This window comes from Austrofundulus limnaeus, unplaced genomic scaffold, assembly GCF_001266775.1.
Source record: "Austrofundulus limnaeus strain Quisiro unplaced genomic scaffold, Austrofundulus_limnaeus-1.0 Scaffold41, whole genome shotgun sequence".
NCBI classification, from domain to species: Eukaryota; Metazoa; Chordata; class Actinopteri; order Cyprinodontiformes; family Rivulidae; genus Austrofundulus; species Austrofundulus limnaeus.
The window spans coordinates 601874-608032 of NW_013952443.1; the positions used below are offsets into that span (position 1 = coordinate 601874).

The window sequence follows — 6159 nt, forward strand, 5'->3', positions numbered from 1 at the left end:
CCCACCCCCAGCTTGTCTTTCACATTGTGCAGTGGAAAAGTAGGCATGATGATGTGGTATTAATTACAAACCTTTGAATCAGTTGGTTTAGGTTAGTGACATTGTCCTCATGAGCCACTGTTGTCTGAGCATGTGGGTTATGTGCTGACGTAAAGTTAGTTCGTCTCACTGAAATCTTCTTACTGTAACAAGCTTACATGTCGTGTTGTGGTTCCCATTCAGTGCTTTAAAGGGCCGTTGTGCCTCCTGAATCAAAAAAAAAAACTCCCTTATGAGTGTTCACGTTCAACAGCTTTTTCATTTCGTTTTATTATGTCACTCGCTTATTTATAACTGTGTTAACTGTGTGGACTTTTTTAATCTCAGCAGAGTAGTTGTGTTTTTGTTTCAAAAGTTACTAAAAGGTGGAGCCCAATCGCTCGTACATTTTTGAAGAGTTTTCTGCCAGTATCAGCTTCCAGTTGTCACTTTTTCGCCGTTCAGTCTCAGTTGTCCTATCAGCTGCTTCTTTGTGCTAAACTCCCTCCCCCCCGCTAAAGCTTTTGGAGTGACACACAGCAGGATTATCCCTCAGCCTCCTGAGATGCACTGGTCTGGTTAGACTTATCGCCCACTCTGGGTTCACTTTGGCCACAAAGGTCAAAGCTGCAAAAAAAGGAAAAATTGCAATCAGTTTGTTATAATTTAGAGAATAGAGAATTCTTGGTGCTTGGATTTATTTGTTGAGAAGCTGGTTGATTTCGAATTGTGAATCGTTTTTTTGTTTGTTTTGTTGCAATGATGGAACCCAACGTGGTAAGTACATGTGCTGAGGATCGCCTGCTTACTATTAAATCTGCAAAAGTTTGTTGTGTAGCACAGAGTTTATAAAGTCTTGGAACTTTGCAGTTGCAACAAGTTCTTAGCAGATTTAAGATTTCCAAAGCAGATGCTTTGTCAGCAGAGATTTCAGGAAGCGAGCAGCTTGTTAGTGGCATTAAAACGAAGGATGAATTCAACAGTATGATTTTTTTTTTCACAACAGAGTTTTAAATATTTTATATCTGAATTATATGCAGGCCTTGTTTTGTTGTTCTCCACCCCACAGTAGTCTGTTTTTACCGCCTATCCCTCACCAGTTAAACTCCAGGGGAACTGAGAGGTGTTTTTCACAGTCACAGAGGTGGATTGACCTCAATAAGTTTAGTGTAAGTCCCTCTGTGGCTCGGGTCACACGGCACCCTCCCACAGCGAACAGAAACTCTTCACAGCATGGCATTCTGTTAAAGCCTGGGAGATAAGACTTGTTACGTTTTCATCCATGTATATAGTTGTCTGACATGTTTTCAAATAAATTTTTTCATTAGATTTTTTTTCACCAACTAGTATGCAATATATAGCAAGTTGCAGAATTATTTTGTGCACTGAAACTTAATCATTAAAATCAAATATATAGGCACCATGTCGACTGGCTAACTGTTAGTTATTCTTGGATTCTGGCCTAATGCCAGAGCCTAAAAGGCTTTGATTTTAATAGGCATTGTTGTCCAGGATGATGGAGATTATTGTGTAAATTGGCTGAAGGACAAGTAGCTGGACCAATGTTGGTTGTTGGGATTAACAAATGGTTCTTTAGGCTGCTTAACTTTCTAGCTGCATTAGACTGTTTTATATTATAAGTTTGAATAATAAGCTATAAGTAGACACACCATAAAAAGACCAACCCGCAGATTACAGCTTTAAATATCACGGAGAGTCGATTGAGCCTTTTTCTGTAAATTCTTATTGCTAACCACAAAAACTGTCCTTCGACAAGTAAAATGTTTCACTTTGTAGCACTTTAATATTTGCAACAAAAATATGTAGTTTAGCAGTTTCACAAAGTAAACAATAAAAACTTGTTCACACATTACACAAGGTCAGAAAGATCAAATGTAAGCTTGTGTGTGTTTTGTTTTTGGACCAGCTGCTTAGCTGTTGCTATCTTACATTACAGTGTCTATGCTAAGATAAACATCCCCTTAAAAATTCTACATCACAGTTTTTACAGTATGTTTAGCAGTGAATGTCCTTTTAGACTACAGCACAACACCAGTATCACAAATGTCCCTCGAGTGTTTGATCATCTGGTTAAACAGGAGCTAAATTTTCACCCGGTTGAAAAAAAATAATGATTACACTCCCAGCGTAAACAGAATAGGAAGTAAGAACACAACTGCAGTTGCTGAGCTAAAACTAATATAAAGCTAACCATAAGTGAGACTCCAAATAAATAATGAAATTAGCCAAAAATAAATTTGCAAAACTAAAAGTGATACTCAGCTTTTTTTAAAAGTTGGAATTTTTAATGCTTACATTTCAAACATAGTGAATTATATTGTTGTTCAGAACCCAGCTAATACATGTGTAGCAACAGGCTTGCTATCCTGGCTAAGTGCAATTTCAGGCTACATTAAATTACAAAATATGCTGTTAACATAGCACATGTTTTGTAGTATATCTGCACTTGTGTTTTGCCAATTTAGTGATTCACAGAACTTCTGAAATGACAGAATCTGGGAGTTGAGCAAAAAGAACGAGCGTGGATGATGAGAAAATGAAGGAGCTTCTCAAAAAATCTGAGAAATGCTTTTATGCTGCTTCAGAAAGATACAGATTGGTTCTGAATTCAAGACCATGAAAAGCTGCTTCGGTGATTGGAACCAGCACAAAGAGCACTCCTGACAACAGTGAGTTAAAGAAAGCCATGAGTGATCAGAGAGCCACAGACTGGTGTGAAGGCCGAAGATATAACCAGGGCTGTGATAAAACGCATCTCGGCTGAATCTGTTATCCTGAAACCCTGGCTTCATCGTAACTTCTCCAAAAACAATCGCAAATTTTCACAAACCTTGACTAAAAATGCCTTCTCTTTTTGGGCTGATTGTTAATTTAAAGGTACTAAATCCTCTTCCATTGTTGACAATTTTGCATTTAGAAATTAAAGTCACATTAGGACATTAGGAGGCAGTCTGAGGTGACTCATTCCACAAATGAGGGATGTAGTAGAAATTATTTGTGCGGAACGACAAAAGGAGGTTGAAGGATGAAAGATGAAGCGCGGCTGTAATATTTGAACTTGTGACTCAGTCCTCTGTGTTTTTCTGACTCAGTTTATAATCTGAGATGACCACAAGTCATTCTTCATCAACTCAGACTGCTCACAGCAACAGTTCAGATACTTTAAATGTGCTCATTGTGAAGGATGAAATCAAACATTAAAATAATGTTATGATGAACTGTATTAAATGAGGCAGTTTGAAAATAAAATTTAGTAGTTACCCAGATATATTGATGTGCAATTCTGAAATGTGGGTACACTCATTGTAAACAAAGAACTTGATTGAATCTGCTGAAAACAGCTTGAAAGATTGAGTCATGCGATTGACCTTCATTAGGTTGGCTTGTAGATAAACAAATATAGAATCTCAAAGGAAACATTTAGGTAGAAATTAGAGGTGGGCGATACTGGGAATTCTGGTACTGGTTTGATACAACACTATATTGCCAATGCAGATGTCAAAACAAATACTTGTCATGTTCCTTGAATATTTTTGTGATTTTGCCTTTAGTTATTCAATTATGACAAACACATTACAGCAATATAAAACAATGTAGAAGTATAAAACTAATAAATAACTCATTCTACTACACACAATTGTTCAAGAAAAATGTCGCTAGTGCAAAATAACAAAGAAGCAACAATGCAATAAAAATATAAATAAAACAATGTCAACATCACAACAAACAATACTTTCCATTGCACAGAGGAACGATGAAAATGAAAGGTTTCGGCTAATGATTAAGAGACTACACTACTTAGTAACTTTTTCACTCTGTGAAAAATGAAGTGGTGCAAATATTGCGTAAACAAAAATATTGATCCCAAACAGATGCTCATCTTGTCAATACTATCAATATTTAGAACAATACGCCCACTCTAGTGGAAATATAAGAGTGAATGTGCTGCTAAATGCAAAAAAAAGGAAAGTGAAGGAAAAAGAACTGCTGAAAAAAATTTCAAACATTACTTACAAGATTCTCAATATGAGGAAAAAGTGTGTGTGTGTGTGTGTGTGTATATATATATATATATATATATATATATATATATATATATATCATGACTGGCCATCATGACTTTGGAAAGAACACATTTCTGCAGAAAGGTTTTGAACAACTGATATTTTACTTTCAGAAATGTTTTTGAATGACCTCAGTTAAGTGAGAAAAAAGTTTAATTTCGACAGGACAGATGAACAACATGTAGCCAAGACCAAAGCGAATTACTGCCATCTTCAAACAGTCTCAGAAATTTCAGAGCAGTTCAGGCAAATACTACTGCAGAAACACTTTCATCAACATCAGTTTTATCAATACTTCATTTCATAATTTTTAGTGCAAATAGCGCCAACAGCTTGTGATAACACTTCCTGCAGGAATATTATGATACTTTTGCTGGAATAATTGTGTAATGTGAAACTAAATTTTGTAAATTTGTATAAAGTATTGTTTGTGTGAAGCATGAAAGGGCGGCAGATGGCTCAGTGGTTAGCATTGATGCCTCACAGGAAGAAGGTCCTGGGTTTGATCCCCGGTTCGGACCTGGAGTCTTCCTGTGTGGGGTTTGCATGTTTTCCTCATGCTTGGTTTTCTCCAGGTACTCCGGTTTCCCCCACAGACCAAAAACATGTACAATAGGCCACCCTTGCAAAAGAGATTTGCAATCTAAATGGGAATTGCCTGGTTAAATAACAGTAAATAAATAATTTTAAAAAAGGCTTATTTCTCCAAAGTGAAGTTGCTCAAAGAGCTATCTGTAACAGGTACAATATTATTTGTTTATAACCTTTGCTTAGAATCCCACTTGAAGAGATTTGAAGTATCTCTTTATTAGTCAAAGAAAAGTAAATCCTTCTTATCGTTTTCATTAAAAGTGCTACCAGGGTTAGAAATAGTTTGCAATGTTGGAGAAAGTTAAGAATTTGGATAATTACAATCCTCCACAATCCTCTGTAATTATGAGGATCAAGAAATGAGTTGCAGCAGGAACGTTATTAGAAAATCCTCATTACTGTTACATACAGTATTAGGCTATACGTACTGTATATTCTTTTGTCATAGTGCTTGTTCCAGGACGATGAAGATCTATCTGTCAAAGGAAAAACATTAGTCATGAAAGCAAAATGGATTAGACTTCAAACAGAGTTCAATACCAATATAACAGTGAGCCGTCTCTTCTGTTTTCACCCTGGTGGTAAGATATTGAACATATGTCAAACAAATAAATATTAATCACCTTAAATGCTCGAGGAATGCCGGAAAGATCCTGACAATGTAACTGATGATTAAAGCACAAAATGACCAAACAGAGATAGTGTCTTGATCTGGTTTCTGAGTTTATACACAAACAACATTTCTGGGTGGCTGAGCTTCTTGCTCTGTGCATTTAGGAGTCTTTGAGATAAATTTGTGAAAAGATTCCAGGTCAGAGCTGAGAGGAACTTCCCTCACCCTGATGTCTTTTGTAGCACATGGCCGATATAAAAATGTCCTCTGGGCACGGTACTGTATGCATGATGCAGGAGACTTTTTTTTAACCACATGAGTACAGAAATGGCCTCGGTACTTTTACATAGAGGTCAGCTCAGTTTGCTGCTACATATCTCTGACTGTGTAGATCTGATTTCTTTGGGGTCATCATGCCTATGTTCCCTGGCACCTATGTTCCTCAACACCTATGTTACCAGCTGTATCTGTGTTGTCCCGGGGTAATTATTCAAATTCATGAAAGATGTTGGTGTTCCAGTCAAATGTGTTTTGAAACAAAAAAAATCTGAATTACAGTGCTGGCATTGTATTGGGAAACATACAGTAGGTACCAGTGAACATAGGTATTGGGGAACATAGGTACCAAGAAAAATCGGTACTGGAGAACATAGCTACCTGGGAACATAGACTCTGGAGAACATAGGTCCCAGGGAACATAGGTACCGGTGAACATACAGCGGGTAAAATAAGTATTGAACATGTCACCATTTTTCTCAGTAAATATATTGCTAGATGTGCTAATGACATGAAATTTTCACCAGATGTTGGTAACAACCCAAGTGATCCATACATACAAAGAAATCAAACCAT

General features: G+C 36.8%; 1 protein-coding gene across 1 annotated transcript in view; it reads left to right on the plus strand.

The window, feature by feature from the left end:
• Window positions 1–590: 590 nt before the first annotated feature.
• The window catches only part of LOC106516761 (protein kinase C and casein kinase substrate in neurons protein 1), a 29953-nt gene continuing 24384 nt past the window's right edge, over window positions 591–6159 (plus strand). The window contains exon 1 of the mRNA XM_014007267.1: window positions 591–795. The gene's annotated coding sequence lies outside the window, so the exon portion shown is untranslated. The remainder of the gene's footprint in view (window positions 796–6159) is intronic.